This window comes from Pollicipes pollicipes, unplaced genomic scaffold (genome assembly GCF_011947565.3).
Source record: "Pollicipes pollicipes isolate AB1234 unplaced genomic scaffold, Ppol_2.1 Scaffold_2555;HRSCAF=2994_pilon_pilon_pilon, whole genome shotgun sequence".
Classification (NCBI taxonomy): Eukaryota; Metazoa; Arthropoda; class Thecostraca; order Pollicipedomorpha; family Pollicipedidae; genus Pollicipes; species Pollicipes pollicipes.
In genome coordinates, this window is record NW_023596136.1 from 25099292 (window position 1) to 25126214 (window position 26923).

At 48.9% G+C, this 26923-nt stretch overlaps 17 non-coding genes across 17 annotated transcripts; 5 read left to right on the plus strand and 12 right to left on the minus strand.

Annotated features, from left to right (window-relative positions):
- Positions 1-2937: 2937 nt before the first annotated feature.
- TRNAQ-CUG (transfer RNA glutamine (anticodon CUG)) lies at positions 2938-3009 on the minus strand. Its single transcript has one exon. It is a non-coding gene; the product is annotated as a tRNA-Gln (tRNA).
- An 870-nt stretch (positions 3010-3879) lies between these two features.
- On the plus strand, positions 3880-3963 carry TRNAL-CAG (transfer RNA leucine (anticodon CAG)). The gene has a single exon. It is a non-coding gene; the product is annotated as a tRNA-Leu (tRNA).
- Positions 3964-6893: 2930 nt separating this feature from the next.
- On the plus strand, positions 6894-6977 carry TRNAL-CAG (transfer RNA leucine (anticodon CAG)). The gene has a single exon. It is a non-coding gene; the product is annotated as a tRNA-Leu (tRNA).
- A 960-nt stretch (positions 6978-7937) lies between these two features.
- TRNAQ-CUG (transfer RNA glutamine (anticodon CUG)) lies at positions 7938-8009 on the minus strand. The gene has a single exon. It is a non-coding gene; the product is annotated as a tRNA-Gln (tRNA).
- Positions 8010-10947: 2938 nt separating this feature from the next.
- Positions 10948-11019, minus strand: TRNAQ-CUG (transfer RNA glutamine (anticodon CUG)). The gene has a single exon. It is a non-coding gene; the product is annotated as a tRNA-Gln (tRNA).
- A 1546-nt stretch (positions 11020-12565) lies between these two features.
- TRNAQ-CUG (transfer RNA glutamine (anticodon CUG)) lies at positions 12566-12637 on the minus strand. The gene has a single exon. It is a non-coding gene; the product is annotated as a tRNA-Gln (tRNA).
- A 1815-nt stretch (positions 12638-14452) lies between these two features.
- On the plus strand, positions 14453-14536 carry TRNAL-CAG (transfer RNA leucine (anticodon CAG)). Its single transcript has one exon. It is a non-coding gene; the product is annotated as a tRNA-Leu (tRNA).
- Positions 14537-14941: 405 nt separating this feature from the next.
- Positions 14942-15013, minus strand: TRNAQ-CUG (transfer RNA glutamine (anticodon CUG)). Its single transcript has one exon. It is a non-coding gene; the product is annotated as a tRNA-Gln (tRNA).
- Positions 15014-15884: 871 nt separating this feature from the next.
- TRNAQ-CUG (transfer RNA glutamine (anticodon CUG)) lies at positions 15885-15956 on the minus strand. The gene has a single exon. It is a non-coding gene; the product is annotated as a tRNA-Gln (tRNA).
- Positions 15957-16564: 608 nt separating this feature from the next.
- On the minus strand, positions 16565-16636 carry TRNAQ-CUG (transfer RNA glutamine (anticodon CUG)). The gene has a single exon. It is a non-coding gene; the product is annotated as a tRNA-Gln (tRNA).
- A 2516-nt stretch (positions 16637-19152) lies between these two features.
- TRNAQ-UUG (transfer RNA glutamine (anticodon UUG)) lies at positions 19153-19224 on the minus strand. Its single transcript has one exon. It is a non-coding gene; the product is annotated as a tRNA-Gln (tRNA).
- A 1444-nt stretch (positions 19225-20668) lies between these two features.
- TRNAL-CAG (transfer RNA leucine (anticodon CAG)) lies at positions 20669-20752 on the plus strand. The gene has a single exon. It is a non-coding gene; the product is annotated as a tRNA-Leu (tRNA).
- Positions 20753-21170: 418 nt separating this feature from the next.
- TRNAQ-CUG (transfer RNA glutamine (anticodon CUG)) lies at positions 21171-21242 on the minus strand. Its single transcript has one exon. It is a non-coding gene; the product is annotated as a tRNA-Gln (tRNA).
- Positions 21243-22106: 864 nt separating this feature from the next.
- Positions 22107-22178, minus strand: TRNAQ-CUG (transfer RNA glutamine (anticodon CUG)). Its single transcript has one exon. It is a non-coding gene; the product is annotated as a tRNA-Gln (tRNA).
- A 2573-nt stretch (positions 22179-24751) lies between these two features.
- Positions 24752-24823, minus strand: TRNAQ-UUG (transfer RNA glutamine (anticodon UUG)). Its single transcript has one exon. It is a non-coding gene; the product is annotated as a tRNA-Gln (tRNA).
- Positions 24824-26313: 1490 nt separating this feature from the next.
- On the plus strand, positions 26314-26397 carry TRNAL-CAG (transfer RNA leucine (anticodon CAG)). The gene has a single exon. It is a non-coding gene; the product is annotated as a tRNA-Leu (tRNA).
- A 417-nt stretch (positions 26398-26814) lies between these two features.
- TRNAQ-CUG (transfer RNA glutamine (anticodon CUG)) lies at positions 26815-26886 on the minus strand. The gene has a single exon. It is a non-coding gene; the product is annotated as a tRNA-Gln (tRNA).
- Positions 26887-26923: the final 37 nt, after the last annotated feature.

Below are 26923 nucleotides of genomic sequence, written 5' to 3' on the forward strand. Positions count from 1 at the left end.
TTGCGTACGCGCTACGGCGGGGATGCTGACAGCAAGCGTGTGGTCAAGACTGTTCCACAGGCGTGTCGAAAAACGAAACCTCTACCATGTACCGTCAGCAGGAGCCGCGTGCTTCGCGCCACGTGAGGCGGACCTCGCGCGGCTGATGGTGGTCCAATGTATGGCAGGGCAGAGATCTGCTCGCTGGCCACGGGGTTCGTTGAAAGACACCATTCAAAGAACAGCTGTCTTCCCCCTCTTCTCCGATCTTACAGCCACAGAAGGCGATCCTTTATCCATCGCAGTGTCTGGCAGGTTATATAGCACGATGAGCGCATATCTCTTGGAATCTGAGAACCACACAAGATTCGCGCACTGACTAGAGCACAGCCCGCCGTAATGCAATTCACTGTCGGTCATCTCGTCTCCGCTCCACTGTTGGTCATCTCGTCTCCGCTCCACTGTTGGTCATCTCGCCTCCGCTCCACTGTTGGTCATCTTGTCTCCGCTCCACTGTTGCTCATATTGTCTCCCTCCACTGTTGGTCGTCTCGCCTCCGCTCCACTGTTGGTCATCTCGCCTCCGCTCCACTGTCGGTCATCTTGTCTCCGCTCCACCGTTGCTCATATCATCTCCGCTCCACTGTTGGTCGTCTCGGCTCCTCTCCAGTGCTGATCGTCTCGTTCCCTCATCTGAAAGCATCGTCAAAGGATATCACATTTAGGAACGGTTGAAACGCAATGATGGCAAAGCAACCATCGCCCCACTCAAAACTTGAATGCCTTTTTCTTCTTCATTTCTCATGAGGCCTGTTCCTGTCGCTCCTCTAACCTTCTCTTACCTCATCAAAGGCTATGTTCCGCATTGAAATGAGGTTTTGAACTGAAATAGCCACCTTGAGGACCTTTCTGTGCTGTTAACACTCCTGCCTTTCTTAAAACCTAAGCATCTCTAGTTTCCGAGCTACACACCAGCGAAAATGGGGAAAGGTGTACAGGAGGGGGGGGGGGGGGGGGGAGTCCTTCAAACTCACCTTCGTGTTCATAACGTCATAATAACGTCATTGGATCTTGTCATTCCAAGCTAATGCGGCGATTACAAGAAATGACAGCAGAAAAATAAAAAATGCAGAGGCGTTCATATTCTGGCGTTCTTGAGCACGATTTTGAGAATATAACGGCCGCTATTGGCTCATCAACTTCAATGCTATGCAAGGTACGATGATATAATCAAACCTGACACATTGAGGGGAATATTTGCTGAACAGAGCAGTTGTGCTGTCTACAGCAGGAGACTTTCCTCCTAAAAAATGTACCATAGTCTTAAGTTAGCTTGTTTTATCACATTTGATGTTTGCTTCAGCGCCCTCAATATGAACCATTTGCTTTAAAGCTCATCCAACTAATCTGATCGTTCCCGTGGCTCTTCCCAGCCTCCTCCAAGCTCCTCAAGCTCGCCCCGAACCTCCTCCAATCTAGTCCGGAATAAAAGCTGTCTTTTTCGGACAAGTTGGATGAGGGTGTTGGGAGACATAAGCAGCGCTGTTTATTCACATGCTTTATTGGCCCCGATGTGTTACCCCGTAACAAGAAACAGAGTACTGGAACGTTAATTTGTGCACATGCATGTTATATTAATCTGTTTTTATAGTTTCGTATTCTTAAAACTATAAATACCGTACATTTTCCCGAATCTGTATGCGTCTTTTCAGTACACATATATCCGACCATTGCTATTCGCCGTCCGTGCGCGAAAACCATGTGGCCAAATGTGGGCGCTGGTCAGGTGAGTGCCTCTTCCGACGCTGTTTCCGTCTGAGCGACCTCACCGTTCCTCCAACCTCCTCCAGAATCATCTCATTCTGTGTTGCTTTGTTTTGTTCATTTGGAGAGCGACGGCAGTGCACTAATGGTGTCACGATGGCCGAGCGGTCCAAGGCGCTGCGTTCAGGTCGCAGTCCGGTTCTCCGGCGTGGGCTCGAATCCGGCCTCCGCCAGTGCTCTTTCAACTCTCCGGCTGGATGCGCTTGGTGCTTCCGTATAGCCCCGCTCATCGCTTTTTCAGCATACGCTATTCCAGTCACTCATATTACGTGCCATTTCACACCGCGCTGCTCTTGCGCAATTACAGCTGATATTGACAAGACCCTTCCGTGTTTTAAAAGGAGATCTGTTGCTAAGGGCCTTCGTGGGGAACGGGGAACGGCGGCAAATAACATATGAGCTCTGAGCCATATTTAGGGTCTCTGCGAGCTACTGCTTTTCGTAATTTACACAGCCGCAGAACTCTAGCCTATAAACCTTCTAGCCACGCCAGTACCTGGCAAGATACGTAGCAGACGAGGGCACACCTCTTGTAATCTGAGAAACACCAGACCCGCCCACACAGGCCTACTCAGCGTGATTGCATCCCTCCAGGTCACATGCCACGGAATTGCTGATTCATCTAGCGTTGGGTTCAACGACCCGGCCGAATGCACAAAAGCATGGATGTGACAAGTACAACAGATATTTGAACACAGACCACAGGATTCAAAGTCCTGATTGCTAACCGTTACACCACGGGACCGTCCACACGTGGTATGAAAACAGGCAGCAAATGAAAGTGTTCCTTCCTCTTGTGTCGAGGAAGTTCATGATATGGTTTTCCCGTAGCGAGCGTTGCCTAGATTTTCTTGGAACTCAAGTAGTGTGTTTTTCGTTGCATGTATCTCTCCCTTCTCCTAGTTATTCCAGGACAGCTTAGGGCAACACTACTGTGCCACCTTTATTTGTAGCATCCGTACTAAAAAGCCTGAACAATCTGTGTAACATGTGTTTTTGCCCAACTTTTATCATTTTGACGGACCATGGCCCAGTTGGCCTTCTGGGTCCGCAGCTAGACCACGATCATTGCTATAATTAACTTTCACTAAGCATGAGCGCAATCACGTGGCATGCACAAATCCACGTCCGAGACAGGTCCCGCCGAGATTTGAACTCGGATCGCAGGATTCAGAGTCCTGAGTGCTAACCGTTACACCACGGGGCCGGTTTACCGCGGTGTAATGCCATGCAGCAAATTATCCCATCATATACCGTGCTGTTAATCCAGGTACACAGCGCCATTCAGTCGCCAAGACCAGTTCAGTCGCATGCTGTTGAGCATTATATGACTTGCAGCCTGCTCGGTGTCCAAATACACGGAAACAGTGGGGGTTAGGCCCTTCCCTCCAGCTTCTCGACATAATTAACATTGGAACGGGAGAAGTTGCATGGTGGGAAGTGTTTTGAAAATATTGTAACGTGTAGTTGTCCGTTTCTTAACTCTTGTAGCTTTCTACAATCCATAGGGGTGTCGTATTATTTGTCTGATTGAGACCTAAGTCATGTGAAACATAAATATACAAGTGAATGATGTCTACGTTCTTTTCGTAGAATCGTTCCAAAAACATAGCTGGCGCGACTAAAACCTGCCAATTATTAACTATTCGGCCTTTCGATACTTGACAACGATGCTGAGAATTGCGGCCACATTCGCACTGTCTTATCATCATGATTACGCAGAAACTCACTCAAAAAGAGGACACGAGCCAGCCAAAGCCCACCAAACTGGATTGATTGAATGGTGTGACGGCCGAATCCAGCACTGGATCTTGGGAGATGACTGGGCCCGCTTGTAGTGCGGTTTCCAAATTTGGGGCCAGTTGTACAAATGCTGAACAAAAATTGTTCTGTTTGTAGTTTTCCGCCGCTTTGGAAGGATGCTTGCATTCGCTGTCCCTGCTAGACAGCAAATGACAAGCAACTGTCGCCTTTAAATGACATTACTAATAATGTCGACTGCAATCCAATCGTAGCAAGCCATTCCACGGAACCAGTCACCGTTCACTCAAATTTTTCGCTCGCTTGAACCCGGCGCGTCAGGATGGCCGAGCGGTCCAAGGCGCTGCGTTCAGGTCGCAGTCCGGTTCTCCGGGCGTGGGTTCGAATCCCACTTCTGACATTGGATCTTTTGTGTAACTGTTGTAATTAGAGCATTGCCAATTTACTTATCACTTATTCCTGCATATCGAATCCAACAAATGATTTTCAACCTGCTATTTCTTGTGCTCTGCTGTGTGTCCACTTGCTCACCATCATGTTCAGAATTTTGCTACGAAATCTTCGCACTCAATGCTCGCCACGGTCCACACTGCCGTGCTCTCAGTCACTTTGCTAAAAGACGTAAAACAGTTGATGTTTATGTTAACCTTGAGTAAGGGATCCAGCTTCGCAAAACAAGTTAGGACTTGCAGTTCAGGGGAAAAATTGGGTAACTTGGCCCAAAATGCACTACAAAATGTTTCTCCACGGTTTAACCCAACTTTATCTCAACGTTTGGGGGTCTGGTGTCTCTCCGCACAACTGAACAGGACATCACACTCTCATCTTAAACTGTCGACTCCAGCGACGTTAAACTGATCGTCTTTCCGCAAATTATGTGGCTGATCTGCCGGCAATGTCCTTGAGCCATATAAACGTTAACACCGATACTGTGTTGAGTGTGGCATATTCGACTTACGACAAAACAATATGTGTGGTTGGGACTGGAGCCCATACTTCATCCAAAAGGCACTTACGACGACCTCGGGAGTGCGGTTGGTCAGTACACGTGCTAATATGGACGGGGGTCGGGAAGTGGCGGCCACTGGGGACTATGCGCCCTGTTGCTGTCTTAAACCAGTGCCAACCAGCGCCAGCGGCGGTGGGTTTAAGGGCATAAGCTGCCTTTATCTTGACCTCTTGATCCGGTGACCTGCCACGAGGGCACGGTCTCGCTCTATGTCACCAAAGCACTCCTCTAACCACTCGACCAGACAAATCGAGACAGGCCCGCTGCTTGCATACGCGATGCGGCGGGGATTCTGACAGCAAGCGTGTGGTCAAGACTGTCCCACAGGCGTGCCGAAAAACGAAACCCCTGCCATGTACCGTCGGCAGGAGCCGCGTGCTTCGCGCCATGTGAGGCAGGCTTCGCGCGGCTGATGGTAGTCCCCAATGTGACACGGACAGAGACCTGCTCGCTGGCCACGGGGTTCGTTGGAAGATACCGTAGAAAGAACAGCTGTCTTCTCCGCTCTTCTCGCGATTTTACAGCCACAGAAGGCCATGTTCTGGCCACGGCAGTGCCTAGCACGCCGTGCAGCAGGATAAGCGCGAGTCTCTTTCAATTTGAGAACCACACAAGATTTGCGCACTGACTTGAGCCTGCCCGCCGTAATGCAATAGTATCCCCGGTGGTCTTGCGCTCAGTTCCGGTAGTCTTGCGCTTATTGACGCAGCTAAATGCACAAAACCACGAATATGGCAGGTCCCACCGATATTTGAATTCGGGTCGCAGGGTGAAGAGTCCTGATTGCCAACCGTTACACCACGGGGCTTTGATCTTGAAATCATGACGCAAATCAGGGTGGCCGAAATCTGGCAAGATGCTATGATTTGGTGATGAGTTGGGTAAAACTGATAGGCTCAGTGCCCCTTCCAACCGACTTCGAAAACGACACCGCTGGTCATAGCCTAATTGCGTAAAATCAATTGTCTTAGCCCCCCTCCAACTGACCTAGAAAACAACAGCGCTGGTCATAGCCTAGTTGCCCCCCACCTGGATCCATTCCCGCATACAGTGATGACGAGGTGATCCCCTGGCTGGAAGGCCGCGCTATGACCCGATTCGGTCCCTTCTCGCGACATCCTAGCTGCCTCTTTGTTGGCTATCTCGTTTCCTCATCTGAAAGCAGTGTGAAAATGATATCACTTGGAGGGACCGCTCAAACGCAATGACGAGAAATCAATCCATTACCGCCCCCAAAACTTGAGGGATTGCTTCTTCCGTATTTCTCATGTGGCCTGTTTCCGTCGCTCCTCTAACCTCCTCACCTCATTTAAGACTGCGCTCCGCATTTAAATGAGGTTTTGAATTGAAATAGCCATCTTAAGGACCCTTTGGTACTGTTCACAATCCTGCCTTTCTTAAGGCCTAGGCCGCTCTAGTTTCCGAGCCACACACCCTCGAAAAGGGGAAGAGGTGTATTGGGAAGAGCAATTCGAAGTCAACTTGTCATTCATGACGTTATAATAACGTCATTCGTATCCTGTCATTCCGTGGGCCATGCGGTGATTAAGGCCAAAATAAATATACTTGCCGGGGCGTCATATCTGGCATTCGTGGGGACGATTTCCGGATATAACGGCCGTCAATTAGCTCTCAATCAATGTCATGCAAGGCACGATAACGTAATCAAACCATGACACATTGGGGAGCAAATTTACTAAACAGAGACTTGTGCTGCCTAGAGCAGACTTATCCACTTAAAAGGTATACCAATAGTCTTAAGTTAACTTGTTTCATCATGCTTGATGTTTGCTTCAACGTTCTCAAATACGAACGTTTCCTGTAAAACTCCTCCAAACTTATCTGATCGTTCCCGTGGCCCCTTCGACATCCTCCAGGGTCTTCAAAGCTCGCCCCGAACTTTCTCCAACCTAATCAGGAATGGAAGATGTTTTTCTGAGGAGTTTGGATGAAGGTGCGTGATATATAAGCGGCGCAGTTCATTCACACGCTTTATTGGATCTATTTATTGTTTGTAACAGAAGCAGAAAGCTGGGGTGCAAATTGGTGCGCATATGTGATATTACAGGTCTAGCTTGTATGCTTTGTTTTCATAAAACTATACGAATTGTACATCTTTCGATTATGAATATATTTTTTCAGTTAACTTTATGTCCATTGTTATCCACCGTCAGTGCGCCAAAACTGCGCGGTCAAATTAGGTACTGATGCAACTGATGCCTTCTCCGAAATCGTTCCCGGCAGCAAACAGTGCTCCAGCAACATCCACCCAAATCATCGCATGTTTATTTTTGATGAAGCAACGGAAACGCGTTCATGGCGTCAGGATGGCCGAGCGGTCCAAGGCGCTGCGTTCAGGTCGCAGTCCGGTTCTCCGGGCGTGGGTTCGAATCCCACTTCTGACAGCTACTTTTGATTCCGGATGCTTTATATGTCGTTGCTTCCGTACAGCACCGCTCATCACTTTTTTAGAATATACATCCAGGCATACATGTTTGCGTGCCATTTCACCTGGCTGCTCTGGGCATGACTGCAGCTCATTATTTGGCACTTTTAAAGACACCTTTGCGTTTGGAGGGGGATCGGTCGCTAAGAGCCTACGTGGGAGGGGGGGGGGGCGGGGGGGGGGGGGGGGGCTAGTAACATATGCGCTACGTGCCATAACGGCCTCTTCGAGCTCCTGCTCCTCGCAATTTGCAAAGTTGCAAAACTCTTGACTGCAAACCATCTAGCCACGCCAGTATCTCGCAAGATGTGTAACAAACAAGGACGGATCTCTTCTTATCTGAAAAAAACACACAAGGAACTTGCGCAATGACATCAGCACAGGCCGCCTTAGAGCAATTGTGTCCCTCCAGGCCGCGATCCACGGAGGTGTTCCTCTGGTGTTGGGTTCATCAACGCGGCCGAACGCATAAAAGCGTGGAGATGACAGGTCCCATCAAGATTCGAACTCGGATCAAAGGATTCAAAATTCTGACTGTTAACGGCTGCACCTTAAGCGGCGTGAAAGCAGGCAGAAAATAAAAAATCCTTTTACGTCCAGGAATTTCTTACATGATTGTCCCGTAGCGAGCATTGCCAAAATTTTCCCAGAACGCAATGAATGTGTGCCTTTTCCGTTTCAGTTAACTTTTTTGGTAATTCGATCACAGTTAAGGCTAACACTACTGTATTACCTATGTATCTAACATTCCTCATAAATGCCCTTAACCATTTGCGTAGTACATTTTTGCCCAACTTTCGGCATTTTGACCGGCCGTGGTCCGGCTGGTCCCCTGGATCCGCAACCAGATCAACGATCTACTTTACTTTCAATAAGCATGAACATAATCGCATAGAATACACAAAATTACATCCGAGACAGGTCCCGCCGAGATTTGAACTCGGATCGCAGGATTCAGAGTCCTGAGTGCTAACCGTTACACCACGGGGCCGGCATGTTGCATTAAGGCAGCATTCAGCGAATTATTCCATCATCTACAGTGCTGATTATTCATCACACAACGCTATTTAGCCGCCATAACATATTTGCTCTTCGAAGACCTGTAGGTATAACACGAATATTCGACTTTATCACGCTGTATCTGTGCGGCATCACCAGACCAGGGGCACGATACAAATGAATCTCACAGCCCGGTTCCGTATTTATACTCTCAGATCATCCGTACCGTGTCCAAATGCACGAGAGGGGTATGGGCAGAGACGATCTCTTCTCTAGTATGACAACTCAAATGACAGTATAACTACTACGCTGCATGGCAAGAAACGTGTTTAGCGACGTAAGAAGTGTGCATGTCCATTTCCCACTTCTCGCAGGCTTCTGTGCCCCCGTCCTTGTCATGTAAGTAAGCAGATGTAAACTTTTTCACGGTAGCAAAGGTAGAGACGGGTCTGTTTCCATACCCTATCTGAACAGCATTGAAAACAGAGTCAATAAGGACAAAGCGAATCCACTGTTGTCATTTACGCCACGAGTTGCCTCACCTGGAGACCACTTACATAGAAGGTTGACACGCAATGGCGACAAATCAAGCCAAAGCCACAGCCGAAGCACCAATGGTATTATTCACCCTGACTCTCATGTGTCAGGATGGTCGAGCGGTCCGAGGCGCTGCGTTCAGGTTGCGTCTCCGGTCTCCGGGCGTGGGTTGGAATCCCATTGCTAACGTGGCTTTTCGATATCGAGTGCTCTCGTTTTATTCCTCCCACATAGCGTTGCACAGCACTCACCTCATCATATGTTACAAGATATACAGATGACTACGTGCCAGCCCTCAGGTTTCCACGGGCGTGGCTGCCTTGATAAAGCAGGACAGGCTGACCCTAAGAATATGTCCAGGTCTGTTGGCGTCTTCGCTATGCTTTGACGGTGATGATAACATGGGCTCCACCCTCCCCTCTTTATTGATGAAGAAATGCTTGGCCATCAATATCGCTGCAGTTTGCTCTCAATCAGCACATGACTTACGACTTGGCACGATAATCTCGCATTTAAAACTTATTACAACCAAGCTATACTTAAAAGTAGAGTGTGTTTGCAAACGAGAGGACTGTTGAACACGGAGTGAGTGTCACCTTTTCACCCATGCTCTGTTTGGGAGAAAGGTACCGAACCCACAAACCAGTGGCGCTGGAGAAGGCGCTAAGCTACCGCAATCTCTCGCAAGTGTGCATCTCTCGCAATTTGAGAACCACACGAGACTTGCGCCCTGACTTCAGCAGTGCCCGCCTTTGCGCAATGGTATTCCCACATAACGTGCCACGTGAGTGTTGCTTCCAGTAGTCCTAGGCTAATTAACCTGACTGAATACACAAAGCCATGCGCGAGACAAATCTCGGCAAGACTTGAACTCGGATCACAAGAATCAGAGTCCTCAGTGCTACACGTTACACTACGGGTTCGGTGGGCGATAACGGGACAACGGGCAGTGCATTATCCTGCAAGTCTACCGTGCTGATAATCAAGTATATAACGCCCTTCGGTAGCCAGGGCCTGTTCAGCCGCAGGCTGTTCGGCATAATATGAATAGCGGGCTGGATCATTTCATACCACCAGGCGAGTGACTGGAAACAACGGGATCCTATAATCGGGATCCAGATTCATAGCACATATTACCTGGCAGCCTACTCGGTGTCCAACTGCACGGAAACGGGGGAGGGGGAGCGATGAGGGTGTTTGAAGGGATCGGTGATCCTTGCCTCCAGCTTCTTAACACAAGTAACATTAGGCCAGAGGGAGTTGCATGCTAAGAAATACTTTCAAAACGTTGAAAATGTATTTATCCCGTCCCTACCGCTAACAATTTCCACGACTGTTATATCAATAGACAAATCAAAACCTAGGTCAGGGAAAATATAGGTACATTAATGGATGATTGCTTGCTCTTTTTACGTTCTTTTCGTTTGCTTATTCTAAGGTACAGCTAGGACGACTAAAACATGCAAACTAAAGAATATATGATCAATGGATGCTTGAAAACGATGCTGAGACCTGTGGTCACCTTCGTACTGTCTTATGATCATCATCGCGAAGAATACCACGTACAACCAGGACAAATACAAACCAATGTCCACCCTAAGTTGATATTGAAGGATGTTACGGTTATATCTGGTACCGGATTTTGGCAGCAGCCAGGGTCCGATTGTGGTGGCAAATTTCAAACTGGGACCGGTTGCACACACACCAGGCGCAACTTGCGCTTTTAGTCGCTTTTCACCGTCTTGAAATGTTGTTTGTCATTTGTTTTCGCCACCAGAAATGTCCTTCAATAATATCAAAAAATTGCCGATTGGAACCGAAAAGTACCAACTCGCTGAAAGAAGGCACCAACGACGCACAGCCCGATTTTTCGCTCGCGTCCACCCCATGCGTCAGGATGGCCGAGCGGTCCAAGGCGCGGCGTTCAGGTCACAGTCCGGTTCTCCGGTCGTGGGTTCGGATCCCACTTCTGACAGGGTTTTTCGGTATCGGGTACCACCACATATCATATCCACATACCTATTACATAGCGCCGCACACCACGTACTTCAGCCTGCCTAGCAAAACATATACATGATTGTGCGCCACTCATCGGTTTTCCTGCGCGTGACTGAAAGAGTTAAGCCTGGCAGGCTGGGACCCAGCGATACTTCAGGCCTCCTGGGGTCATCGCCATGCGTGATGACGATGATAACCTCAACCAACATGTGACCCCCCATGTTGCTGAGTGCACAGCTCTCGTAATCCGAAGCTCACACAAGACTTGCACCCGAACGTAGATCATCGTTCACCTTAGCGCAATTATGTTTCCACATTACGTGCCGCAGAATTGTCGGATGCCTGTAGTCTTAGGTGGATCGACCCGGTTGAATGTACAAAACTACGGGTGCGACAGGTCCCGCCGAGATTTGAACTCGGATCGCAGGATTCAGAGTCCTGAGTGCTAACCGTTACACCACGGGGCCGGCTTGTGTCGATGTGACTGCATGCAGCGAATTATCCATCATCGACCATGCTGATAATTCAGTGTATATCGCCCTTCGGGCACCACGACGTGTTCTCCTGCCGGTAACCTCTACACGAAAAGTCGGGTTGTTCATGTTGTATCTGTGCAACATCACCAGACAAGTGACTGGATGCAAATGAGTCCTACAACCTGGATCCAAGCTGTGACTACCCGGTAACCTCTGCTGCACCCAAATGCACCAGAAGGGGGATGAGCATGGGCAGTTAGGTCTCCACTTTTGAAACCCAAACAGCAATACGCCCGCCACGCTGCATAGCAAGAAAGGCGTCTACCAATCTGAAAGTGTGTGAAACACCGAAAAGCAACAACTCATTGAAAGAAGGCACCAACGACGCACAGCACAAATTTTCGCTCGCGTTCACCCTATGTGTAATGATGGCAGAGCGGTCCAAGGCGCTGCGCTCAGGTCGCAGTCCGGTTCTCCGGGCGTAGGTTCGAATCCCACTTCTGACAGGGATTTCGCTATCGAGTGCTCTCGCTTTTTTCTCCGATAAAGCCCTGCATGTCACATACTTCAGCCTATCTAGCAAAACATATAGACGATTGTGCACCACTCATCGGTTTTCCCCGGGCGTGACTTCAGTGGTTGGGCCCGGCATGCTGAGGTGCAGCATGTCTCCAGGTCTTCTGGCGTCTTCGCTATACAATGATGACGATGATAACCTCATACAGCATGTAAACGCCCATGTGGTTATGACATGCGGATGTCATGCGGATGAGTGCGCATCTCTCGTAATTTGAAAATCACACGTACGTTTAATCACTGTCCGCTTTAATCGATCCGGTTGAATGCACAAAACCGCGGGTGTTACAGGTCCCGCCGAGATTTGAACTCGGATCCCAGGATTCAGAGTCCTGAGTGCCAACCGTTACACCACGGGGCCGGTGTGCGTGTTCGCGACAGCATACAGCAAGTTATCCCATCATCCACCGTGCTGATAATCCGGTATACAACGCCGTTCCGTCGCCAATACATATTCTCCTGCCAACGCCAGTAGGTACAATACCAGTAGTGGAGTTGATCATGTTGTGTCTGTGCAACATCACCAGACAACTGGCTGGATAAAAGTGGATCTGGACATGATTACAGCTCTTGATTTGACAAGAGATTTTCGGATGCAAAAGGAGACCGGTTGTTCCGAGACTACAGAAGGGGGGGGGGGGGGGAGATGGTGAGGCGGGGGCACTCGTCACACGCTATTTACGAGCCATAAGGGGCTCTACAAGCCCCCACCGCTTACAATACACAGACTAACAGAACTGCTAGCCTCTAAACCCTTAAACCACGCCAACCCCTGGCAAGATGTGCATCGGACGAAGACGCATCTCTTGTAACCTGAGAAACACACAGGACTCACGCACTGACATCAGCATTGAATGCCTTACCGAGATTGTATCCCTCCGGGACACGTGCCACGGAAGTGTTGATTCATCTAGTGTTGAGTTCATCCAGGTGGTCAAATACACAAAATTGGGGATGTGACAGGTCCCGCCGAGATTTGAACTCGGATCGCAGGATTCAGAGTCCTGAGTGCTAACCGTTACACCACGGGGCCGGTCTCCAGATATATGATGGCATGCAGAAAATTATCCCATTATCTTCCGCGCTGATAATCCAGCACACAACGCCCTCCGGCCGTCAATACGTATTCTCCTGGCAATCGCCGCTAGGTATAACACAACTAATCGACTCTATCATGTGATGAAAAGTTCAAATGCGTCAGCCGCGTTCAAATGCATGAGAAGGGCATAGGCAGAGGCGGCCACTCATTCGGTTCTATAACTCAAATAACAGTGTATCTGCTACGCTGCGTGACAAGAAATGTGTTCATCAATCTGAAAAAATGCGCATGCCCACTTCTCACATATCGCAGGTTACTGCGCTCCTGGAGATTTATTCATTTACTTGTTTATTTAGGACAGAAGAATTCTACAGTCAAAAGCCCAATTATGGAAACAGTCCAGTTTTAAAAACAATAAGAATACGATACACACAAACAAAAAAACTTAACCAAACACACACATATACACATTACACAGTCCCACAGTTAACAATGTCGACTCCTGCAAGTGTCTCGTGGAAAAGGGCGGTATGCCATGAAGGCCCAACGGGTGTAGTCAAACTGAAAAGTAATGTCATGTGAACGCAGTCAAGCCTGTGATGATATATACTGTGTAGAAATGAGATGTCTTAGACTGCAGGCCTATTTGGATCGGCTCTGTGAGTGGTTCAAAACCTGGAGACTAAAACTGGGGTGCCATTTAGTTAGGGAGTCTAAAATATCTTCGCGGTAGCATTAGTAGTTCAGTAGTTGATGTCGTTCGAAGCCTTACTTGCATGAAAAATAGAGTAAACAAGGATAAAACGCATCTATTGTTGCCTAAATCATCAGCGCTAATCGTTACACCACGGGGCTGGTGGGTGATAACGGGACAACCGACAGCGAGTTCTCTCACAAGCCTACCGTGCTGATGATCAAGCATATAAAGCCATGCAGTCGCCAGGACCGGTTCAGTCGCAGTCTGTTCGGCATTATATGAAAAGTCCTCTGGTTCATGTTATATCACCAAGTGAGTGACTGGAATCAACGGGATCCTATAATCGCGATCCATATTCATAGTCCATGCCACCTGGCAACCTACTCGGCGTCCAAATGCACGGAAACGGAAGGGGGATGGGGTCTGGGGATCGGTGGCCCTTGCCTGCAACTTCTTAACACAGGCAAGATTAGACCAGGGGAGTTGCATGGTAAGAAAAATTGCGTAAAGATGTCCTTATCCCATCCTTACCGCTCACAATTCCTCACGGTTGTCATACCACTGGACGAATGGATGCCGGGATCAGGTGAAATATACGTTCATGAGTGAATGGTTACTTACTCTTTTTACTCTCGTTTCGCAGTCCGGTTCCAAAAGTACAGCTAGGGCGGCTAAAACATGGAAATTGATATGCACGTGGCCAGTGAATGCTTGACAACGATGCTGAGATCCGCGGGCACATTCGTACTGTCTTATGAACATCATCGCGTAGAACATCACGTAAAACCAGGAAAAGTACCACCAATGCCCACCCGAATTTGAAATTGAAGGACGTGGCGACTACCTCCAGCACCAGATCTCGGCAGCAGCTAGGGTCCCGTTGTTGGGCAAGCTTGAAACCTGAATCAAATCGGTTGCCCACACACACCAGGTACAAATTGCGCTATTAAGCGCTTTTCACCATCTTGGAATGCTGTTTGTCATTTAGTGCTTTCACTGGGAATTTCACAAATAACATCACAAATATTGTAGATTAACCAATTTGCAACAAATCATTTAAAGAAGCCGCCACCGACGCGTAGCCCACTTTTTCACCCCCGTTGCCTCTATATGTCAGGATGGCCGAGCGGTCCAAGGCGCTGCGTTCAGGTCGCAGTCCGGTTCTCCGGGCGTGGGTTCGAATCCCACTTCTGACAGGGCTTTTCGCTATTGGGCACCACCACATGTCTGCCACATAGCGCCGCACATCACATAGTTTAGCCTACCTAGCAGAATATATAGGTGATTGAGCGCCATTCATCGCTTTTCCTGCGCGTGACTGAAGTAGTTGAGCCTAGCAGGCTGAGACCCAGCAATGCTCCAGGCCTCCTGAGAACATCGCTATGCGTGATGACGATGATAATCTCAACCAACGTGTGACCCGCATGTTGCTGAGTGCGCAGCTCTCGTAATCCGAAAATCACACAAAACTTGCGCCCGAACTTCAATCATTGTCCGCCTTAGCGCAGTTATGTCCCCCACATTACGTGCCACAGAAGTGTCGGATGCCAGTAGTCTTAGGTGGATCGACTCGGTTGAATGTACAAAACTACGGGCGTTACAGGTCCCGCCGAGATTTGAACTCGGATCGCAGGATTCAGAGTCCTGAGTGCTAACCGTTACACCACGGGGCCGGCGTGTGGCGATGTGACTGCATGCGGCGAATTATCCATCATCGACCGTGCTGATAATCCAGTATATATCGCCCTTCGGGCACCACGACGTGTTCTCCTGCCGGTAGCCTCTACACGAAAAGTCGGGTTGTTCATGTTGTATCTGTGCGACATCACCAGACAAGTGACTGGATGCAAATGAATCCTACAATCTGGATCCAAGCTGTGACTACCTGGTAACTTGTGCTACACCCAAATGTACCAGAAGGGGGATGAGCATGGGCAGTTAGGTCTCCAGTTTTGAAACCCAAACAGCGATACACCTGCTACACTGCATAGCAAGAAATGCCTGTACCAATCTGGAAGTGTGTGAAACACCGAAAAGTAACAACTCATTGAAAGAATGCACCAACGACGCACAGCACAAATTTTTGCTCGCGTTCACAGCATATGTAATGATGGCCGAGCGGTCCGAGGCGTTGCACTCCGGTCGCAATGCGGCTATCCGGGCGTGAGTTCGAATCCCACTCCTGACGGGTATTTTGCTGTCCAGTGCTCTGGCTTTTTTTCTCCGATAAAGCCTTGCATATCACGTACTTCAGCCTATCTAGCAAAACATATAGACGATTGTGCACCACTCATCGGTTTTCCCCGGGAGTGTGACTTCAGTGGTTGAGCCTGACATGCTGAGATGCAGCATGTCTCCAGGCGTCATCGCTATACACTGATGACGATGCTAATCTCATTCGGCATATGACCTCCATGTGGTTACGACTCTCATGCGGATGAGCGCGCATCTCTCGAAATTTGAAAATCACACAAGACTTGCTCCTGAAGTTTAATCACTCCGCTTTAATCGATCCGGTTAAACGTACAAAACTGCGGGTGTTACAGGTCCCGCCGAGATTTGAACTCGGATCGCAGGATTCAGAGTCCTGAGTGCTAACCGTTACACCACGGGGCCGGCGTGGGGACTGGCGACAGCATACAGTGAGTCATTCCATCATCCACCGTGCTGATAATCCGGTATACAACGCCGTTCGGTCGCCTATACACATTCCCCTGCCAACGCCAGTAGGTACAATACCAGTAGTGGAGTTGATCATGTTGTGTCTGTGCAACATCACCGGACAGTTGGCTGGATGAAAGTTGATCTGGACATGATTACAGCTCGTGATTTGACAAGAGACTTTCGGAAGCAAAAGGAGACCGGTTGTTCCGAGACTACAGAAGGAGGGGGGGGGGGGGGGGGGGGGGGATGGTGAGGCGGGGGCACTCGTAACACGCTATTTACGAGCCATAAGGAGCTCTACAAGCTCCCACTGCTCACAATCCACATACTAACAGAACTCTAGCCTTTAAACCCTTTAGCCACGCCAACGCCTGGTGAGACTTGTAACGGACGAAGACGCATCTCTTGTAACCTGAGAAACACACAGGACTCGCGCACTGACATTAGCACTGAATGCCTTACTGAGATTGTATCCCTCCGGGACACGTGCCACGGAAGTGCCGATTCCTCTAGTGTTGGGTTCATCAAGGTGGTCAAATACACGAAATCGTGGATGTGACAGGTCCCGCCGAGATTTGAACTCGGATCGCAGGATTCAGAGTCCTGAGTGCTAACCGTTACACCACGGGGCCGGTATCCGGATGCGTGATGGCATGCAGCAAATTACCCCATTATCCTCCGCGCTGAAAATCCAGCACACAACGCCCTCCGGCCGCCAATACGTATTCTCCTGGCGATCGCCGCTAGGTATAACACAACTAATCGACTTTATCATGTGATGAAAAGTCCAAATGCGTCAGCCGCGTTCAAATGCATGAGAAGGGCATAGGCAGAGGCGGCCACTCATTCGGTTCTATAACTCAAATAACAGTGTATCTGCTACGCTGCGTGACAAGAAATGTGTTCATCAATCTGAAAAAATGCGCATGTCAACTTTTCACATACCGCAGGTTACTGCGCTCCTGGAGATTTATTCATTTACTTGTTTATTTAGGACAGAAGAATTCTACAGTCAAAAGCCCAATCACGGAAACAGTCCAGTTTTAAAAACAATAAGTATACGATACACACAAACAAAAAAACTTAACCAAACACACACATATACACATCACACAGTCGCACATACACCTTACACGCTCAGACACAGCGGTCATCAGGAAAATGTTCCATGTGTGCCGGCAAACCCAAGCACATCAGATCGGAATGATTTTGTCGGCTGAAAAAGTCAGTTGAGGGCGAATCTTGCAAAAAGTGATTGCAGACAGCGGGTAGTCGTGCGACAAACCCATTGTTTGCAATGTCGACCCTTGCAAGTGCCTCGTGGAAAAGGGCGGTATGCCATGAACGCCCAACGGGTGTAGTCAGACTGAAAAGTAATGTCATGTGAGCGCATTCAAGCCTGTGATGATATATGTTGTATAGAAATGAGATGTCTTAGACTGCAGGCGCATTTGGATCGGCTCTGTGAGTGGTTCAAAACCTGGAGACTAAAACTGGGGTGCCATTTAGTTAGGGAGTCTAAAATCTCTTCGCGGTAGCATTAGTAGCTCAGTAGTTGATGTCGCTCGAAGCCTTACCTGCATGAAAAATAGAGAAAACAAGGACAAAACGCATCAATTATTGCCCAAATCATCAGCGCTAATCGTTGCACCACGGGGCTTGTGGGTGATTGCGGGACAACAGACAGCGAGTTCTCTCACAAGCCTACCGTGCTGATAATCAGGTAAACAACGCCCTTCGGTCGTCAGGGCCCGTTCAGTCGCAGGGCATAATGTGAACAGTCAGCTGGATCATGTCATGTCAGCAGACATGTGGCTGGAAAGAAAGGGAACCTATAACCAGGATTCAGATTCATAGTACATGCTACCTGGCAACCTACTCGGTGTTCAAATACACGGAAACGTTGGGGGAGTTGAGTTGCATTGCACCAGAGAGAGTTGCATGGTAATAAATGTTTTCAACTCGTATAAAGATGTACTTATCCCATCCCTACCGCTCGCAATTCCCCCACCGGTGTTGTATCATTGGACGAATGGATGCGCCGTCAGGTGAAAGATACGTACATTAATAAGTGGTTACTTGCTCTTTTTACTCTCCTTTCGTATTTCCGCTCCAAAAGTGTAGCTCGGACGACTTAAACATGGAAATTGGCAGGCATTAATAAGTGGCCAGGGAATGCTTGACAACGATGCTGAGACTTGTGGCCACCTTCGTACTGTCTGATCATCATCATGTAGAACATCGCGTAAAACCAGAGCAAGTACCAACCAATGCCTACCCGAGTTTGAAATTGAAGGATGTGACGACGATATCTAGCACCAGATCTCGGCAGAAGCCAGGGTCCGGTTGTGGGGCAAACTTCAAACCTGGGCCGGTTGCACACACACCGGGCACAAATTACGCTATTAGGCGCTTTTCAACGCCTTGGAATGCTGTTTGTCATTTATTGCCCTCACTAGGAATTTCCTAAATGACATCACAAATATTGTCGATTAACCAAATTGCAACAAATCATTGAAAGAAGCCGCCACCGACGCGGAGCCCAATTTTTCGCCCGCGTAGTCACTATGTGTCAGGATGGCCGAGCGGTCCAAGGCGCTGCGTTCAGGTCGCAGTCCGGTTCTCCGGGCGTGGGTTCGGATCCCACATCTGACAGCGATTTTCGATAATGGTCGTTTCACTTTTCGTTGTTTCCATATGACACTGCTGTTCGCTCTTTCAGCAGTAGCGCAACACACATGTTTATGTGCCATTTCAACTGGTTGCTCCGGGAATAATAACACTTCATGGTTTGACAAGAGACCTTCGCCTGCAATAGGAGGTGCACTGTTACGAGCTTACGGATTAGGTGAGCGCTTGTAGCATGCTAATAACGGACCATAGGGAATTCTACGGACTCGCGCTTCCCACAATTTACAGTCACAAAACTCTAGCATTTAGCGACCCTCTAGCTACTCCAGTGCCTGGCGAGACGTGTAGCAAACAAGCGCGCAGCTCTTGTAATCAGAGAAACGCACAATGCTCACGCACCTGCTCGCTTGCTTGCTTGCACATGCCATTATTTCTCCTCATGGCACGTGTCACGGAGTGGAATTGTGTAGTCTCGGGCTCATCGACGCGGTCGAATGCGCAAAAGCATGCGTATGACAGGTCCCGCCGAGATTTGAACTCGGGTCGCAGGATTCAAAGTCCTGAGTGCTAACCATTACACCACGGGACCGCCACTTTTTGCTGTAACAGCAGACAGTAAATGAAAGTTTTCCTTACTTTTACGTAAAAATCATCCACGACAGATTTTCCATGGCAAGCTCTGTTTAGATATTCTCCGAAATTGATTTCGGTTTGGATTTCGATCGAAATTAAACTGAAATGGAAACACGAACTGGCGGCTTGATCATCCTATGAAAAGTCGAAATGCGTCAACCGCGTCCAAATGCATGACAAGAGGATGGGCAGAGGCGACCACTCCCTCATTTTTACAGCTGAAATGACAGAAAACTGCTATGCAGCATGACGAGAAATATGTAAACCAATACGGAAAAGGTGCATGTCCATTCCCATTCTGGCAGGTTCCTGCGCTTCTGTGGGTGTCATATTGGTTACGGAATATGAAATCTCTTCGCGGTAGCAGCAGCGACAAGGGACTGATGCCGTGCGAAGCCTGAACTGCATGGAAAATAGGGTAAAAAGGACAAGACGCACCTATTGTTGCCCAAGTCCTCAGTGCTAGCCGTTACACCACGGGGCCGGTGGATGATAGCGAGACAACAGACAGCGAGTTCCCTCACAGGCTTACCGTTCTAATAATCAAGCATGCAACGCCCTTCGGTCGCCAGGGCCTGTTCAGCAGCAGCCTGTTCGGCATGATATGAATAGCCGGCAGGATCATGTTATATCACCGAGGGATGGACGCGAAGCATCGGGATCCTGTAATAATCGGGATCCAGATTCACAGCACATGCCGCCTGGCAACCTATTCGGTGTCCAAATGTACGAAAACATGGGGGAGGGGGTTTGGGGATCGGTGGCCCTTGTCTCCAGCTTCTTAACACAAGTAACATTATACCAGGGGAGTTGCATTGTAGGAAATGTTTGCAAAGCGTTGAAAGGTGTGCTCATCCCGTCCCTACTGCTCGCAATTTTCCACGGCTGTTATATCAATAGAAAAATCGATACCTGGGTCAAGTAAAATGTAGGTACATTAATGGATGATTGCTTCCTAATGGTACCTTCTTTTCGTTTGCTCGTTCCAAGAGTAAAGCTAGGGTGACTAAAACACGCAGACTTCTAAGTATATGATCAATGGGCACTTAACAACGATGCTGAGACCTGTGGCCACATTCGTACTGTCGTAGTATCATCACCACGAAGAACATCACGTAAAACCAGGACAAGGAGCAACCGATGCCCACCCGAGTTTGAAATCGAAGGATGTCACGGCTACATCTAGTACCGGGTTTTGGCAGCAGCCAGGGTCCGGTTGTGGGGCAAATTTCAAACTGAGACCGGTTGCACACACACCGGGCACAACGTGCGCTTTGGGTCGCTTTTCACCGTCTTAAAATATTGTTTGTCATTCTTTTTTTTCACCAGAAATGTCCATAAATGTCCCTAAAGTGTCCAACGACGCACAGTCCAATTTTTCGCTCGCGTTCATCCTGTGCGTCAGGATGGCCGAGCGGTCCAAGGCGCTGCGTTCAGGTCGCAGTCCGGTTCTCCGGGCGTGGGTTCGAATCCCACTTCTGACATGGCTTTTCGGTATCGGGTGTCACCGCATATCATATCCACATATCTATCACATTCCGCCGCACATCACGTACTTCAGCCTGCCTAGCAAAGCATATAGATGATTGTGCGCCATTCATCAGTTTTCCTGCGCGTGACTGAAGTAGTTGAGCCTAGCAGGCCGAGACCCAGGAATGCTCCAGGCCTCCTGGGGTCATCGCTATGCGTGATGATGATGATAACCTCAACCAACATGTGATCCGCATGTTGCTGAGTGCGCAGCTCTCGTAATCCGAAAATCACACAAGTCTTGCGCCCGAACTTCAATTATTGTCCGCCTTAGCACAATTATGTCCCCCACATTACGTGCCGCGGAAGTGTCGACTCCCTGTAGTCTTAGGTGGATCGACCCGGTTGAATGCACAAAACTACGGGCGTTGGAGGTCCCGCCGAGATTTGAACTCGGATCGCAGGATTCAGAGTCCTGAGTGCTAACCGTTACACCACGGGGCCGGCGTGTGGCGATGTGACTGCATGCCGCGAATTAACCATCATCGACCATGCTGATAATCCAGTGTATATCGCCCTTCGGGCACCAAGATGTGTTCTCCTGCCGAAAACCTCTATACGAAAAGTCGGCTTGATCGTGCTGTATCTATGCAACATCACCAGACAAGTGACTGGATGCAGATTAATTTTACAACCTGGATCCAAGCTGTGACTACCTGATAACCTGTGCTGCACCCAAATGCACCAGAAGGGGGATGAGCATGGGCAGTTAGGTCTCCAGGTTTAAAACCCAAACAGCAATACACCTGCCACGCTGCATAGCAAGAAATGCGTCTACCAATCTGAAAGTGTGTGAAACACCGAAAAGCAACAACTCATTGAAAGAAGGCGCCAACGACGCACAGCACAAATTTTCGCTCGCGTTCACCATATGTGTAATGATGGCAGAGCGGTCCAAGGCGCTGCGCTCAGGTCGCAGTCCGGTTCTCCGGGCGTAGGTTCGAATCCCACTTCTGACAGGGATTTCGCTGTCGAGCGCTCTCGCTTTTTTCTCCGATAAAGCCCTGAATGTCACATACTTCAGCCTATCTAGCAAAACATATCGATGATTGTGCACCACTCATCTGTTTTCCCCGGGCGTGACTTAAGTGGTTGGGCCTGGCATGCTGAGGTGCAGCATGTCTCCAGGTCTTCTGGCGTCTTCGCTATACAATGATGACGATGATAACCTCATACAGCACGTATCCCCCACGTGGTTATGACTCATGCGGATGGGTGCTCATCTCTCGTAATTTGAAAATCACACGGGCATTTAATCACTGTCCGCTTTAATCGATCCGGTTGAATGCACAAAACTACGGGCGTTGCAGGTCCCGCCGAGATTTGAACTCGGATCGCAGGATTCAGAGTCCTGAGTGCTGACCGTTACACCACGGGGCCGGTCTCCAGATATATGATAGCATGCAAAAAATTATCCCATTATCTTCCGCGCTGATAATCCAGCACACAACGCCCTCCGGCCGTCAATACGTATTCTCCTCGCGATCGCCGCTAGGTATAACACAAATAATCGGCTTTATCGTGTGATGAAAAGTCCAAATGCGTCAGCCGCGTTAAAATACATGAGAAGGGCATAGGCAGAGGCGGCCACTCACTCTGCTCTATAACTCAAGCAGCAGTGTGCCTGCTACGCTGCGTGACAAGAAATGTGTTCATCAATCTGAAAAAATGCGCATGCCCACTTTTCACATATCGCAGGTTACTGCGCTCCTGGAGATTTATTCATTTACTTGTTTATTTAGGACATAAGCATTCCACAGTCAAAAAGCCCAATTATGGAAGCAGTCAAGTTTTAAAAACAATAAATGTACGATGCACACAAACAAAAAAACTTAACCAAACGCACACATATACGCATTACACAGTCGCACATGCACCTTACACGCTCAGACACAGCGGTCATCAAGAGAATGTTCCATGTGTGCCGGCGAACCTAAGCACATCAGATCGGAATGATTTTGTTGGCTGAAAAAGTCAGTTGAGGGTAAATCTGGGAAAAAGTGATTGCCGACAGCGGGTAGTCGTGCGACAAACCCATTGTTTACAATGTCGACCCTTGCAAGTGCCTCGTGGAAAAGGGCGGTATGCCATGAACGCCCAACGGGTGTAGTCAGACTGAAAAGTAATGTCATGTGAGCGCATTCAAGCCTGTGATGATATATGTTGTATAGAAATGAGATGTCTTAGACTGCAGGCGCATTTGGATCGGCTCTGTGAGTGGTTCAAAACCTGGAGACTAAAACTGGGGTGCCATTTAGTTAGGGAGTCTAAAATCTCTTCGCGGTAGCATTAGTAGCTCAGTAGTTGATGTCGCTCGAAGCCTTACCTGCATGAAAAATAGAGAAAACAAGGACAAAACGCATCAATTATTGCCCAAATCATCAGCGCTAATCGTTGCACCACGGGGCTTGTGGGTGATTGCGGGACAACAGACAGCGAGTTCTCTCACAAGCCTACCGTGCTGATAATCAGGTAAACAACGCCCTTCGGTCGTCAGGGCCCGTTCAGTCGCAGGGCATAATGTGAACAGTCAGCTGGATCATGTCATGTCAGCAGACATGTGGCTGGAAAGAAAGGGAACCTATAACCAGGATTCAGATTCATAGTACATACTACCTGGCAACTTACTCGGTGTCCAAATACACGGAAACGGTGGGGGGGGGGGGGGGAGGGGGGTGGTGTCTGGGGATCGGTGGCCCTTGCCTCCAACTTTTTAACACAAGTAGCATTACACCAGAGGGAGTTGCATGGTAACAAATGTTTTCAACTCGTAAAAAGATGCACTTATCCCATCCCTACCGCTCGCAATTCCCCACCGGTGTTGTATCATTGGACGAATGGATACGCCGTCAGGTGATATATACGTACATGAATGAATGGTTACTTGCTCTTTTTACTCTCTTTTCCTATTTCCGCTCCAAAGGTATGGCTAGGACGACTTAAACATGGAAATTGGCAAGCATGAATGAGTGGCCAGGAAATGCTTGGCAACGATGCTGAGACTTGTGGCCATCTTCGTACCGTCTTATCATCATTATCATGTAGAACATCGCGTAAAACCAGGCAAGCACCAACCAATGCCTACCCGAGTTTGAAATTGAGGGATGTGACGACGATATCTAGCACCAGATCTCGGCAGAAGCCAGGGTCCGGTTGTGGGGCAAACTTCAAACCTGGACCGTTTGCACACACACCGGGCACACACCGGGCACTTTTCACCGCCTTGGAATGCTGTTTGTCATTTATTGCCCTCACTGGGAATTTCCTAAATTATATCACAAATATTGTCGATTAACCAAATTGCAACAAATCATTGAAAGAAGCCTCCACCGACGCGCAGCCCAATTTTTCGCCCGCGTGACTACCATGTGTCAGGACGGCCGGGCGGTCCAAGGCGCTGCATTCAGGTCGCAGTCCGGTTCTCCGGGCGTGGGTTCGAATCCAACTTCTGACAACGATTTTAGATAATGGTCGTTTCAATTTTCGTTGTTTCCATATGACACCGCTGTTCGCTCTTTCAGCAGGCGTAGGTCAACACACATGTTTACGTGCCATTTCAGCTGGTTGCTCTGGGAATAATAACACTTCATGGTTTGCCAACAGACTTTCGCGTGCAAAAGGAGGTCCGTTGTTACGAGCCTACGGAGGGGGTGGGCACTTGTAGCATGCTCACCACGAGCCATAGGGGGTTCTGCAGGCTCCCACCTCCCACAATTTACAGCGTCACAAAACTCTGGCATTTAGCGACCCTCAAGCTACTCAGGTGCCTGGCAAGACGTGTGGCAAACAAGCGCATAGCTCTTGTAATCTGAGAAACCCACAAGACTCACGCACTGACGTCAGTACTTGCCGCCCCCGCGCCATTATGTCTCTCCAGGTCACGTGTCACTGAGTCGACTCGTATAGTCTTGGGCTCATCGACGCGGTCGAATGCGCAAAATCACGTGTATGACAGGTCCCGCCGAGATTTGAACTCGGATCGCAGGATTCAAAGTCCTGAGTGCTAACCGTTACACCACGGGACCGTGACTTACTGGTGTGACAGCCGGCAGTGAATGCTAGTTTTCCTTACTTTTACGCAAAAAATCCTCCAGGACTGATTTCCCGTGGCAAGCGCTGTTTAGATATTCTCCGAAATTGATTTCGATTTGGATTTCGATCGAACTTGAACTGAAATGAAAACACGAATTGTCGGCTTGATCATCCTATGAAAAGTCGAAATGCGTCAACCGCGTCCAAATGCATGACAAGAGTATGGGCAGAGGCGACCACTCCCTCATTTTTACAGCTGAAATGACAGAAAACCGCTATGCAGCATGACGAGAAATATGTAAACCAATGCGGAAAAGGTGCATGTCCGTTACCCATTCCGGCAGGTTCCTGCGCTTCTGTGGGTGTCATATCAGTTACGGTATATAATCTCTTCGCGGTAGCAGTAGTAGCAAGGTGCTGATGCCGTGCGAAGCCTGAGCTGCATGGAAAATAGGGTAAAAAGGACAAGACGCACCTATTGTTGCCAAGTCCTCAGCGCTGGCCGTTACACCACGGGGTCGGTGGGTAATAGCGAGACAACAGACAGTGAGTTCTCTCACAGACCTACCGTTCTAATAATCAAGCATGCAACGCCCTTCGGTCGCCCGGGCCTGATCAGCAGCAGGCTGTTCGGCATAGTATGAACAGTCGGCAGGATCATGTCATGTCACCAGGGGATGGACGCGACGCGTTGGGATCCTGTAATAATCGGAATCCAGATTTATAGTACATCCTGCAAGGCAATCTATTCGGTGTCCAAATGTACGAAAACAGTGGGGAGGGCGTTTGGGGGATCGGTGGCCCTTGTCTCCAGCTTCTTAACACAAGTAACATTATAGCAGGGGGAGTTGCATCGTAAGAAATGTTTGCAAAACATTGAAAGGTGTACGCATCCCGTCTCTACTGCTTGCCGCTGTTTTCCACGGCTGTTATATCAATAGACAAATCGATACCTGGGTCAAGTAAAATATAGGTACATTAATGGATAATTGCTTCCTAATGGTACCTTCTTTTCGTTTGCCCGTTCCAAGAGTATAGCTAGAGCGACTAAGACATGCAAACACTAAGTATATGATCAGCGGGCATTGACAACGATGCTGAGACCTGTGGCCACATTCGTACCGTTTTAGTATCATCACCACGAAGAACATCGCGTAAATCCAGGACAAGGAGCAACCGATGCCCACCCGAGTTTGAAATCGAAGGATGTCATGGCTATATCTAGTACCGGGTTTTGGCATCTGCCAGGGTCCGGTTGTGGGGCCAATTCCAAACTGGGACCGGTTGCACACACACCGGGCGTAACCTGCGCTTTCAGTCTCTTTTCACCGTCTTGAAATACTGTTTGTCATTTGCTTTCTTCACCAGAAATGTCTTTAAATAATATAAAAAATATTGTCGATCGTGACCGAAAACTAAAAAATCACTGAAAGGAGAAACCAGCGATGCACACCCCAATTTTTCGTTCGCTTCCATCCCGTGCGTCAGGATGGCCGAGCGGTCCAAGGCGCTGCGTTCAGGTCGCAGTCCGGTTCTCCGGGCGTGGGTTCGAATCCCACTTCTGACAGGGTTTTCGGCATCGGGTACCACCGCATATCATATCCACATATCGACCACATAGCGCCGCACACCACGTACTCCAGCCTGCCTAGCAAAATATATAGATGATTGTGCGCCATTTATCAGTTTTCCTGCGCGTGACTGTAATAGTTGAGCCCAACAGGCTGAGACCCAGCTATGCTCCAGGCCTCCTGGGGTCATCGCTATGCGTCATGACGATGACAACCTCAACCAACATGTGACCCCCATGTTGCTGAGTGCACAGCTCTCGTAATCCGAAACACACACAAGACTTGCGCCCGAACTTCAATCATTGTCCGCCTTAGCGCAAATATGTCTTCCACATTACGTGCCGCGGAAGTGTTGACTCCCTGTAGTCTTAGGTGGATCGACCCGGACGAATGTACAAAACTACGAGTGTGACAGGTCCCGCCGAGATTTGAACTCGGATCGCAGGATTCAGAGTCCTGAGTGCTAACCGTTACACCACGGGGCCGGCGTACGGCGTTACTGGATGCAAATGAATCCTTCAA